The 13,971-nt window shown below is 41.2% G+C and overlaps 1 long non-coding RNA gene across 1 annotated transcript; it reads right to left on the bottom strand.

Annotated features, from left to right (window-relative positions):
• Positions 1 to 9,014: 9,014 nt before the first annotated feature.
• LOC139437891 (uncharacterized) lies at positions 9,015 to 11,690 on the bottom strand. The gene is made up of 2 exons (XR_011647800.1): positions 11,049 to 11,690; positions 9,015 to 9,821 (listed from the first exon to the last, which is right to left on the bottom strand). It is a non-coding gene; the product is annotated as an uncharacterized lncRNA (long non-coding RNA).
• Between the last annotated feature and the right edge of the window lie 2,281 nt (positions 11,691 to 13,971).

The following is a 13,971-nucleotide window of genomic DNA, read 5'->3' as shown; positions in this document are numbered from 1 at the left end:
TCACCAATAACTTCACTAAATCTAGTTAGATACAAATCTTTCTCTCATTACATTATGAATATTTACTATAGTTAACACCTTCCTAGGGTGTCCTGGCAACTTTTTGTTTTGTGCTTCTTTAATGAAAACCATGCTTAGCAAAGTTCTCTAGTCCCAGCCTAAAGACAAAGATGTTCTTTTTATTTTTATAATAAGTATACTTATCATCTCCAAACATAAGTGATGATATATATCACATGCAACTCAATGAACCCAGCCTGCATTTTTGTTATAAAATATGTGATATTAGCATGATGCTCTTTCATGTGATTGTGGTTCCCATTTCTCACGAACAATCTGTCTCAAGGGCAGTCATCCAGCTACTACAGCAGTTTTCAGTTTCCACCAGCACAATCTTATCAGGAAGGATTGGGCAGGGAGATAAGGCTATCCCATATATGATTGCATCTGGAGTTCATGGCCAAATCCTCTCTTGTAAAACTACATTTGACCCAAGAACCATATTGTGGATTGTTCATGAATAATATTCTAACCATATTTTCCATTCATTGTTAGAAAGGCGAGCTTTCTTTACATTTAATGGTCAGCTCTTAAAAATAAATGTCTCGGGAACTAATGTGGCTCAAGTGGTTGAGCACTTGCCTCGTACAAGGGAGGTCCCAAGTTCAGTTCCAGTGCCTCCTGAAAAAAAAATAATAACAAATGAAAAAAAACCAACTCAGGGAAGCTGATGTGGCTCAGTGGTTGAGCGCCAGCTTCCCACATACAAGTTCCTGGGTTCAACTCCCAGCCCCTGATAACTCAAAAAATAAATACGTACATACATACATACCTACATACATGTGTCCCCACCCTGATCAAGATGACAGAGTTATAGACTTCAGGGAGTTGTCCTCCACACACAGAATCTTTGAAAAACCAGCAAGAACTGGCAGAAACATCTTTCTAAAATCCCCACAAATCAGTTACAGAAATTGCACTGACAGGGTGAGTGCCAAGTCAAGAAAAAGGCTACTTCAAAGAGGTAGGATCTCATGGTGTCCTGGCTTCCCCTGCCTGAACCCCTGTTGGCTTGGCACAGATCCAGTGAGCACTCCCAGTGCAGATCCCTGGTCCCAGTTCTGTAGGGAACAGAGTAACCCTCATTCACATACTAGGAGCATGTATGTCTGACCCAATCTGTCTGGTGATTGCTTAAGGGACTTGCTGTTCCAGAATTTACCCTGCATGTAGGAGGCAGCTCACTGAGCTCTCCTACAGAATTCTATTAGACAGCAGTTAATTCATGGTACCTAGGGCAAGTGATTGCTGGCTGTAGGACATACAGTGCAGTGCCCAGGACCATGAGGAAACTGTTTCCTACAGAAGATGGGGCATTTGTATCTGTGTAAACATGGGAATTCCCAGGGTCACACTCATGTACCTAAGAGAAGACACATGTGCAAAAAGGATCAGGGGAACCCCTATGTTTTGGCCTAGTGCTATTTCCCAAACTCATTTGTATGGATAAGCCCTGAAGGAGGGTACCATCACAAGTCAATCTGCAAAGATGTTTTCTCTACCTCCTCCTCCTCCTCCTTCTTCTCCTGCTCCTGGCATTCAAAGAAAGCTCTGTCATAACACTACCTGAATACAAGCTTAAGGAATAGATTCCTCAGAGTCTAAATTCCAGCAATAACACATTAAAATTTCAAAATGTCCAAATTTCAACAAAAGATTACAAAAGAAACAGGAATTGATGGCACAACCAAAGGAGAAGTTTAAAGTTTTAGAAATCACCAATGAAGAAGATCAGATTTTGGACATCCCAGATCCTTTTGGGAAAAAAAGGATTCCAAATATGCTAAAAGAGCTAAAGGAAAACATGGACAAAGAACTGAAGGAGGGAAGCGGACTTGGCTCAGTGGTTAGGGCATCCGTCTACCATATGGGAGGTCCGCAGTTCAAACCCCAGGCCTTCTTGACCCGTGTGGAGTTGGCCCATGCACAGTGCTGATGCGCGCAAGGAGTGCCCTGCCACGCAGGGGTGTCGCCCGCATAGGGGAGCCCCATGTGCAAGGAGTGCGCCCTGTAAGGAGAGCCGCCCGGCACAAAAGAAAGTGCAGCCTGCCCAGGAATGGTGCCACACACACGGAGAGCTAACACAACAAGATGACGCAACAAAAAGAAACACAGATTCCTGTGCAGCTGACAACAACAGAAGTGGACAAAGAAGATGCAGCAAATAGACACAGAAAACAGATAATCAGGGGTGAGGGGGGAGGGAGAAATAAAAATAAATAAATAAATCTTTTTTTAAAAAAAAGAACTAAAGGAAATAAAGAAAATTATAGATGAACACAAAGAGAATATCAATAGAGATATGGAAAATATGAAAAAGGAGCAAACAGAGCTGAAGACCACAGTAACAGAAATTTAAAGTTTCCTAAATGGATTCAACAGTGAATTAGAGATAGGAGAAGAAAGAATCTGTGAACTTGAAGATAAGACCATTGAAATCATTCTGTCTCTGTCTAAGGAGCAGAAAGAAGAAAGAATGAATGAAAGTGAACAGAGCCTGAGTAACCTGTCTGACACCATCAAGTGTAGCAATATACACACTGTGGGATTCCCAGAAGGAGAAGAAAGAGAAGAGGGACAGAGAGAATACTTGAAGAAGTAATGGCTGAAAATGGCTGAATACTTTCCAAATTTAATGAAAGACATGAAAACACATATCCAAGATGCTCAATGAACTCCAAACAGGATAAACCCAAATAGACCCACACCAACACATCATAATCAAAATGTCAAATGCCAGAGATAAAGAGAGAATTCCAAAAGGCACAAGAGAGAAGCAATCTGCCACATTCAAGGGAGTCTTGATAAGATTAAGTTCCAATTTCTCATCAGAACCACAGAGGCAAGAAGGCAGTGGGAAAATGTTTACAGTGCTCACAACAAAAAATTGCCAACCAAGAATTCTATATCTGGCAGCAGACTTGGCCCAGTGGTTAGGGCGTCCGTCTACCACATGGGAGGTCCAAGGTTCAAACCCCGGGCCTCCTTGACCCGTGTGGAGCTGGCCCATGTGCAATGCTGATGCGCGCAAGGAGTGCCCTGCCACACAGGGGTGTCCCCCGCATAGGGGAGCCCCACGCGCAAGGAGTGCACCCCATAAGGAGAGCCACCCAGTGCGAAAGAAAATGCAGCCTGCCCAGGAATGGTGCCACACACACAGAGAGCTGACACAAGATGACAAACAAAAAGAAACACAGATTCCCATGCCACTGACAACAACAGAAGTGGACAAAGAAGACACAGCAAATAGACACAGAGAACAGACAACAGGGGTGGGGGGAAGGGGAGAGAAATAAATAAATAAATCTTTAAAAAAAAAAAGAACTCTATATCTGATCAACTTTTGATTTTTGGGGAATGTCTAATTCCTCCCTCCATTTTGAATGACAACTGCTAAAGAGAGTTCTGCAGGTTGGAAGGAAAGCAACACATGAAATAAAGATATCTAGTAAAGATAATGACATAGGAAAATATAAATGCCAGGACTATTGTATTTTTATTTGTAACCCCACTTTTTCATTTCTACAGGATCTAAAAGGCGAATGCATAAAATGTAATGATAATTCAATGGTTTTGGACTCATACTGTGAAAACACATAATTTATGACAAGAACTATATAAAGATGGGGAATTGTGGGGTTTAGGAACATAGTTTACATATGTTATTGAAATTATTATGTTGGTATCAAAGCCAATAAAATTGTTATAAATTTAGGATGTTAAATTTAAGTTCTATGTTAACCACAAAGAAAAGAGAAAATATGCAAATTCATAGAGGCTGGAAGTAGAGGATGGTTACAGAGGTGGGGATGGGGAGAGGCAATGGGAAATGAATACAAAATGAGTGCAGAGTTTCTGTTGGGGTGAAGAAGTTATAGTAATGGATGATGGGGAGAGTACTGCAACATTGAGAATGTGATTAATCCCACTGAATGCTTGGAAGGAGTTGGAATGGGAAGACTTATGTTGTATATGTCTCCACAATTTTAAAAAAAGAGAGAAACAAAAGAGATAATGATAATTAAGTGGAATATGTGATACTGGTTGGGATCTAAGAATGGAGGAGAAAAGGCTCAAAAGGATATTATTAGGAGTTGAGAAAAAATGGAATATGGAATGCAAGTTTTATATGAACATTAAATGTCTTGAACTTCATTACTGCACTTAAGGTGATTAAATAAGTGAATATCTTTGTTCATAGGAAATGTTCCATAATACATGGAAGTATTATGCTTTCAAGGAGTATGATGTGTACAATCTACTCTCAAATGTTCAAAAAGGATGATAGATAGATAATAGAGAGAGAGATGATAGCGATAGAGAGATAGAGATATAAAGATAGATGATAGAATGATATGGCAAAGGTGCAAAATGCTAAAATTGGTGAGTGAATATGTGGGGGGTGAGGGTATGCTGGAATTCTCTGTGTGGGGTTGAATTATTTTTACAACTGTCCTATAAGTTTGAAAATATTTCAAAATTAAATAAATTAATAAAAATAAGCCATGTGACCTCAACTCTGTGGATTAGTTAGTGGCTGTATTCTTTCTGCGACAGCCACTTTAAATCATGCCACCAGGAGGGTGAGGCCTTTCACGAGGGTGGTTTTCTAACTACTGCCAAATTCTCAAGGTTCCTGTAAGAGCTAAGCCATCACCCGTTCTCTTTGCCTCCATCACAAAGACAGTCCTTAGTCTGAAATCTCATGAACTGTTTATTTTTAAACCCAATTTTATCATTACTTGTACATACATGGCTATGAATTTCACTTTTTCTGACATTTCATTTTAGGCAAAATTTTCTAATTTAATTGTAACACTGAGAGCACAGTTAAGTATTGGGATTCATTTCTGGTGAAGCAAACAGGCCAGAAGTTTAGCAGAGATAGCTGTGCTGACATGTCTGCTCCCCATATGCAAAGCAATTGGCTCAACTTGGCAGCAGAAGCATAGAAAGTTTCACTCAGGCGTCTAATGTCTTCAAGCATTACATTTTTCCTTTTTCAAATTGTCGGCTAATTATAAGCACAACCTTATCAAGAGAGAAAATATTTTCTCTTAGCACTTTTTATCCATCTTCATTACCAACTCTAATGTCTCCTCCCAGTAGCTTTAATTACCCACTATTGATGAATGAATCATTCAATAATAGAGTTAATTTCCATGTGTAAAGGTAAGATAAGCCATATGCCCCAAATTAACCTAGAATGGTTATGAGAAATAACCTTTGGAATGGTGATGTGAAAGAGGAAGCCATAAGGAAAGAGAAATTCAGGGTTTTTTTGTTTTTTTAAGGAGGCACCAGGGATTGAATCTGGGACCTCCTATGTGAGAGGCAAGCACTCAGCCACTGAGCTACATTCGCTCCCCAAGATAGGGTTTTGTTTTGTTGTTTTGTTTTCAGAACTATTTTTTTTATTTATCCCCACCCACCACCCTATTGTTTTGTGCTCGCTGTCTGCTTTCTGGGCTTGTCTTCTTTTTAGGCAGCAACCCCAGGACCTCCCATGTGGTAGGTGGGTACCCGACTGCTTAAGGTACACCCACTTCCCAAGATAGGGTGTTTTTTGTTTGTTTTATTCCCCTCCTTCCCCTCCTTCCCCTCCTCCCTCCTGCTGTTTTTGCTGTCTGTGTTGCCTTCTGTTCTTATTTTCTCTCCTCTAGGATTCAATCCTGGAGACCTCTGATGGGGAGAGAGGTTCCCTGTCAATTGTGCCACCTCAGTTCCTGGTGTCTGCTGCGCTTCACCTTGACTCTCCCCTTGTCTCCCTTTTGATGTGTCATTATCTTGCTGCATAACTAACTTGCGCGAGGTACTGGCTTGTGATGTGGGCATGCTTTCTGTTCTTTTTCACCAGGAGGCCCCAGAGAACGAACCCATGTCCTCCCATATGATAAGCGGAAGCTCTATCACTTGAGGCACATCTGCTTCCCCCAAGATAGGATTTTAAGAGATGGCTATGTAAATCAAATTGCCTGGAATATTTGTTACAGTGACTTCTCACTTCAAATGCATTACCTAAAATTGTGGACATTAGAAATTCACTGCTGGTCTTGTTTATTGTCTCTAATAACAGATAAAAGAGATAAACACTTTTTCTTTTTTTTTTTTTTTTAAGATTTATTTTTATTTATTTAATTCCCCTCCCCTTCCCCGGTTGTCTGTTTTCTGTGTCTATTTGCTGCGTCTTGTTTCTTTGTCCGCTTCTGTTGTCGTCAGCGGCAAGGGAAGTGTGGGCGGCGCCATTCCTCGGCAGGAGGGCCATTCCTCGGCAGGCTGCTCCCTCCTTCGCGCTGGGCGGCTCTCCTTATGGGTGCACTCCTTGCGCGTGGGGCTCCCCTATGCGGGGGACACCCCTGTGTAGCAGGGCACTCCTTGCGCTCATCAGCACTGCGCATAGGCCAGCTCCACACGGGTCCAGGAGGCCCGGGGCTTGAACCGCGAACCTCCCATGTGGTAGACGGACGCCCTAACCACTGGGCCAAAGTCCGTTTCCGTCTTTTTTTTTTTTAACATTAAACTGAGACATGGATGTGCTTTGTCTGAAAAGGTACTCCATTCTTCCTAATAACCCACTGAACTTTATAAAATCCAATAACTGATTTTTTTCCTTACTAAAAATGGTTACCAATCTGGTAAGTCCCAAATAGATAAAGTATACATATAGCTATTATTATAGCTAAGTAATTTGTTTAAATTTAGAAATTTTGTAATATTTTTCTACCACAGAAAGTATTTTTAGACATTATCTTTGTTCAGTCTTAAGAGCCTAAATCAATTCAATAGGTCTAAACAGAAAGTCTTCAAAGTTTCCTTGGAAGGAACATAAGTAACATTTTTTAACCATTAGAAAACTACAACTTCAGAAGTAAGAAGGAGTCATCAGCTTAACAACCATCCACACAAAAATAAATAAAAACAAAAACAAAAATAAACCAAAAAAAACCACACCTAAGTCTAGAACAGGAAGTGAAGAATAAATATCACTTCCAGTCATGACTGGAACATAAACAAGCATAAGGGAGGTCTTTGACTTGAATTTCAGCCATGATACCAGGGCTGTTGATAACAATTCCAAGAAAACTAAAGAATAGAGAGGTGGATTGTGTGGTCAGGACTTGAGGTTTTATTTCTCAGCTAAGAAATATGGCGTGTTAGAACTCTCTTCTCTTAATGGATGGAAGACTGTAATTTCAGCTTTTAACCCATTGGGGTGCTGGGTCAGAGGAGGCCAGCACTGGAGTTGCAAATAATAATCTGCAGCCAATTAGTCTTCATAATATAGGCTGGCCTGTGGACTAGAGAGGAGCTATAGATCAGGCTCTGGATGGTCGGACTCTTACCCACTCCCTTACCCACTCCACCCAGGAGGGCACGCAACCACCAGAAGAATTTCCCGTAGGAAACCACAAATCCTAATACCTCTGGTAACACCTGCAAGTCCTTCTGCACAAGGATTGGCCCACGCCAATTCTGTGTAAGTCTCCAGAGCCAACAGGTATACAACTATACCAAACCACTGAATTTCACAATGTAATTCGAGACAAACTGAATCTGAAAGGCTATTTTATGGGTATTTTGCCTCCACTCCTGCAGGTAATACAATCCACAGCATACCCACTGGCTAACAGCATTTGCCTCTCCTAATCCTCATTACCATATTTCCTTTGGTATACTTCTCAAGGGAAGCCTGGCTGAGAGCACCAGGAAAGAAAATAGGTCTTTCTTAATCATTTGTGTTGTTCATAAAAAGCAACAATGGAAGACCAGAATTAATCTCTAGTCTTGTTTGCAAGTTTTGTTTATATCTTCCATAAACATGGTGCTTTTGTTTTTTAATACATTTTATCTACTTTAGGTAATTATTCAAAACAAAGTGTTCTTTATCCCAAAGTCATGTATGGCCTAGACAAAATTTGAAAGTGTCACAAATTATAGCATTTGTCATATGCATGTTTTTACAATGAACTTGCCACAGTACAATGCTGAAAAGTTGAACTTCAAAAAATAAAGTCTGCATTGCATTTCATTTCTCATTTAACTCAGCTAAATAAAATGGAAGTTTTAAAATTTCATAACAAATCGGCTTATTTTTCTATTGTTTTTGGCCTTAATCAAAAGGAAAAAAATTACTTTCAATATTGAAGGACCATTAAGTTATCTGAAATTGACCTGTAACTGAAATCACAAAATGGCATGCATCATGAAATAAACTGAAAATATCTAATATATATCTTCTAAGCACTCCATGAGAGTTAATTCACTTTAGCTATAAGTAATTTCCAATGGAAAGAAAGCTACTGTACTTCTGAGCATATTGGCAAATAAGCCAGTTTTCTGGAGGCAAATTGAATGAATAGGAACTACTGGCTCAGCAGTTATACACAAATTATTTAGAAAAATTCTAAAATTGAGGGACCTGCATTTCCACACTTATTTCACTGTGATGCATCTGCAGAGTAGAAATAAGACTCCCCTCTTTATCCAGCCTTCAAGTTCAGTCATATATTTTTTTATTTGAAATGAACTAAAGCTGATTTAGAGCGGACATGCCTTTTGGAATGCCCGCAAGGCCTTTCATTTCTTGAATGATATGCTAAGGCTTGGAATCCACCCAAACCTCCTTGAAGTACCCTCTGCAAAGTTTAATCTAATTTAAATTAACTTATTCCTCAGCATAGAGTGCTCTTTCTTATTCCTCTTTACTTTTTGAGTATGCACATGGACCTATTTTTGTGTTTCTAAACATGTGGATGCTGGAACAATTTAGAAAGAAAAAACACTACATATTTTTTTATTCCAGTCATGTTAAAAGCAGTGGCAAAAATGCAGGAGAAGCAGAATTCTGGGAACTCCTAGCCCTGGCACTATGCAAATAATTTCACAATATACAAATGATTAAGCAGTAATATAGTCACAGTTCCTACCAAATGTTTCTCTGATTATAAGACACATTTTTGAAGCTTGCAAAATTATTTAATAAGACAATTATAACCTTTATAATGAAATGAATATAAAAAAGTACATTCCAAGATCACCATAAATTAATTGAGCAGACACATTCTTGAAAGTAATAGGACCAATGCCTCACTTCATTTTCTATCCATTTCTTTCATTATACGGCTTACACTCAAATCTTTGCAAATAAAAGTAATATTAGATATGTATATAGCAGGCCTTTTTGGTAATTTCTACACAACTGTCTCCTACCTCCACCTAAAGGAATTTGTGAGTGTAATATAGAATTTTTTAAACAAAACTGTTGAACTCTTCCTGAGCACATACAGTGATTGCTTTTAAAAAGGAGTAATAATAAATCACATCCCTAAACTAAAAGCAAAATCATGTACATTTTTTTGTCAACTAGAATACTTTCACACAAAAAAAATGAAATTTCTGGAAGAAAATATAGTGTTGAAGAACTGAATACAAAATGCCTTTCCCAGCGGTGACAATGCACTAATTGTGAAGGGATTGCAGTGTTTGAGGACCCATTCTTAAAGTCAATTGCTGCATGCATGCATGCTCCACCTATTCTCTGGGTTTTATATTTACATTTGCTGGAAATGTTCCTCCTATCAGAAGTTCTCTGGTTCTACCTCTGAGTCAGTGAAGGGGGTGGAAGAAAAGGGAGGATGGTCACAACCTGTAGCTCCAGAGGCTGCTTCAGTTCTCTCTTCCTCTCCCCTCTTGTTTATCCATCAGATTCCTTGGGATTGTACCAAGCAAATTTCAGCTGTGCACTTTGCTTCCAACAATACCTGAATGAGCAAGGCCTTGAAATCAGAGAAGGATGTGTGATATGACAAAATGAGCTATTCATCCCTGGTGATCATTAGGGAGTGTCACAAGAGAAGAAATGTACCCAAGAGGGTCCAGCAGAATTCCAACTCAGGGAATTGTGTTCTATCTAAAAACTCCTCCTCATTTCAGCAGCCCATTCATTTACTTTAAAAAAAATTTTTTTAATCAAGTGCTATTATATCCAACACTGTGTTAACATCAGCAAGGCATTAAATCTTCAAAGCAGTTTATTATTCTGCACTTACATTGACATATGTAGGTAGGTCCTTAAATTCTACTCAGCTGAGTACATTAGTTCCCTTCTAAGTAATTTGTCATTTTCAGCCACATTTAAGCGGGTTTTATTTGTCATCAATGGAATTCTATCATATATAATGGTACCTATATTAACGTTCAAATCATTAAGAATAATAGAGATGACAAAATCTGGAGTTTAATCTAGATTGACTGGAATAAAGAAATACGTAGTGTTTTTTCTTTCTAAATTGTTTCAGCATTCGCATATTTAGAAACATAAAAATAGGAGTTAAAATTCTTCATTCTAGACTTAGAGCTTCAAGAAATCAGTGTGGCTACACCCAAAGGCTAATCAGACTTTAGGTGTCTGAGAAATAATCGCTCCTTGCAGTTTTCCAGACAGAGAAAGGAAATGGCCATAATCTGCCCTCACTGGAAATTCTAGCATCATGGGAATTTTCCCAGGCGGCTTTGAGGCAGTCTAAGTAAGCTTCAAGCGTGTTGTAATTATAGCTACTATTCATTAAACGTCTATTGTGCTAAGCAAATTACATTTAATACTCCCAGCTCATTTAAGCTTCTCAGTACCCCTGCCGTTTAACTACCATAGTTCCTATTTTCCCGAAGAGGAAATCGAGACCCAGGGAAGTTAGGTAATTTGCTCAAAGTCACACAATTCGCAAGTGTGTGCAAATGATGAAGTGATGGATCTTTGACAATGCGCTGCTTCCCAGGTCAGTCCTCTCCGTAATGTCTTTACATTAAAAAAAAAAAAAAATCACCTCCCTATTCCTGGTTAAAAAGTGTGAGGGAGAGAGATCAGGGCTGATAATAACAGTCTGGGAAAGAAAAACTGAAAATTCTGTAAGAGAACAGAGCAGTGCGAGCTGTCCGGGTGGAGGAGGAAAGCTCGCCTGGAGGGCCCCGGGTCCACTCCTCCCACCTACCCGGAGTTGCTCCTGCGCCGGGCGCGGTGATTGACAGGCGAGCAGGACCCGAGGATGGAAGGCCGCGCGGGGGTCGACGCGTCAACTTTTCGGCTCTCCTTCTCCCATTACACCCTCCCCCCTCTTCTCCCAGCCGGAGGGGCACTTCCACCGCCTGTGCGGACGAGGCCCGCAGGCAGATGGGAGCTGCTGACGGATGGGGGCAGCCGAGCGCGAGGGCGCTGAGTGAGACTCGCGAGTCCTCACGGCCCGGCCGCATCCCCGCAGTTGTGGACGCCGCAGATGGGCGCCCACCGTGCGCGGGTCCGCCGGGCCGCGTCAGGAGGGACACCCCGACCGAGGGCTGGCGCGGGATCCCGGGGCCTCCACTCGGGCAAGGAGGATTGGCAAAGGTTGGGCCTGGGCCTGTGACGCGGCCCGCGGGGCTGGCCTGTGCGCCTAGGCCCGCGGGGGGGGTTCAGGGCCCCGGGGCCTCCAGGCTGCGTGGCCCAGGCCCAGAACGCGGGGGCCGCGCTGGGCCGGAGGCGGCGGGTCCTCCTTCCCACTCACAGTTCACCCTCAAGGTAGATCTACCCGTGGCGTTGGCAGCGGCCGACGCTGTCCGCAGGCGCAGGGCACTTGGGCCGCGGCGGAGGTGCGGATCCCGCGCGCCCGGCTCTCCCCACTGTCCCCGCTCTCCTCCTCCTCCTTCCCGGATTCAGAAAGCCTGCCAGCAACAGCCCCAGCCCTCCCCCCCGACCTCCCCGCGCCGGGCTCCGCTTTCCCTCCATCAACTCCAGGCCGAATTCAATCCGAGAAGGCTCCTTTGAGCCTTTGTGTTTGCTGGGGGAGATGTGGGCGCAGGAGGGATCGCGTTACAACTTTCATTTCCTGAAATGTTTGAGGGAACATCCAGGGTTTTATCCCCCACATCAGCTCGAGCGATGGGCTCGGGTTTCAGGCCTTGTCACTCAGCTGTCACCAAACAAACGAAGCTCTCAGAGCCCAGGAGAGGGAGAGCTACCTGCTATTCATGACCCCTGGAGCAGGTGATCGCTCATGGGGAAACAGGTAGAATTAATCATAGGGCTGTTCTCCGTTTCCTCTGCTTTTTTGGCTGACCTGCCCACAGTGTGAAACCTGTCAGAAAACAAATTAACTCTTTCTTGTCTCTCCGGGGAACTGAAAATACTTTTCAGAAAACCCAACACACACATTCACACCAAATGACCAATGAGAGTTCCAGAGAACATCTTGCATCCCGCTCCACTTCTCGGTTTTTTAGATTGTGCGATTCCCCACTTAGTGGGACTTGGAAACCGGGAAGGGGTGGGGGGAGACTGAAAGAGAAAGTGTCATCTTTGTGTCACCTGGTCCTGCCTATTGGAAGGAGCCCCAGGTGTAGTCTCAACTCAGGTAGATTCCAACAGCTCTTTCCTGACTGTCAATGAAGTTGGGCTTGGTCCTCGAAAAAACTTTCTACCTCAACATGGGTTTCTGAGAAATTTCTGTAAATGGGCATTTCCGCCTCCCTCCCCAGACCTTTCTCTAAATCAATCATGTTGAACATCCATGTTGCTCTCTGTATTAGAAAAAAATCCAAAAGCTTTCAGCTTTACCTGTTCATTGCAGTTGTAACTTACTCCAAAGTAATTTTTAAAAAATTACTTCTTGCCTTAGTTGAACTAAAGCAAAAGGTCAGCATGCTGGTTTCTTGTTTGTGTGAATACTGCGTAACTACTACTTAATAAACATTATAGTACAAATTTTAAATTGTACCTTTATTTTCTGTTTTGTTCTATTTTTGCTTTCTCCACATCTCTTTTCCCTCCCTATAAAATAAAAAAAAAATTAGAGGGAAAGAAAAATGCATTCAGATTTACTTCTAAGATATATTAATGTTGGAAAAGTTAACCAGAACAAATTGGGAGCCTTAAATAGGACTGATTTTTTAGGACCCTGTATTGCCATTCTCTGCCTTTTAATTTTTCCATAAAGGATTTTTTGTGTGAGAGAGATATCAGGAGATATACTGTATGTAAAATAATCCTCTTGGCCTCAATTTTATGAAGATTTTGTCTGTTTATTTTCAAAATAGCCATTGGCTCCAGATTCCCAGAACTGATTTTCTTAGATTAGCTATTTGTACTCAGAGGTAGAGCCCTGAGCAATATTATTCTTCAATTAAAATCAAGAACTTGACTTTAGGAGGAAGCATGTTATGTTTATACAGCATCAGCAATGCATAGAAAATATTCAACACACATATCTAAAGACAGACAAGGCTTCAATTGTTTAAATATTCTTTTCACTTCATAGATACTAAGACACATTGACCTTCTATCTGGCTTAATTTTTTTAAAGGCTTGTTACTTCCATATCCACTGCATTCTAAATAAGTACAGAGCTAATGTTTGCTTTCTTATAACTACCTCTTTGACCTAGTGGTAAAATTTTCTTTTGCAGCATATTGGAGATTACTCCACTCACCCTCAAAATGTACATTTTTTCTAACATTGTAAACTTTTCCCCTCCACCTACCACAGGGGTCCTCACCGATACCACACACACACACACACACACACAAAAGCTACAAAGGTTAAGGGGACAATTACTGAGTAGAGATGCTTACCATTTAAATATAATATCTGTGTGAGAGTCAACCAAAGATGCCTGGGCTATGTGGGTTTGGTTTTGGTTCGGTTTGGGGTTTTGTTGTTGTTGTTGTTGTTGTTAATTTTTTCACAATCCTGTTGCCCTTTCCTGGTATTTAGACCATTTGAATAACTAGCAACTCAAATTATAAATGAAGTGCTACAAAGCAGCTAAAATCATGCCTTAAAGGCAAAACAAATAAACAAAAGGCAAGCAGTTGAGTTTGTAAAAGTACTAAATGTAAAGAAAAGAGCACCTAGAAAGTCAATTTTACTGTTTTGCTGCCTGG

Source organism: Dasypus novemcinctus, chromosome 3 (genome assembly GCF_030445035.2).
Source record: "Dasypus novemcinctus isolate mDasNov1 chromosome 3, mDasNov1.1.hap2, whole genome shotgun sequence".
Classification (NCBI taxonomy): domain Eukaryota; kingdom Metazoa; phylum Chordata; class Mammalia; order Cingulata; family Dasypodidae; genus Dasypus; species Dasypus novemcinctus.
This window is presented reverse-complemented; position numbering and strand designations above follow the sequence as displayed.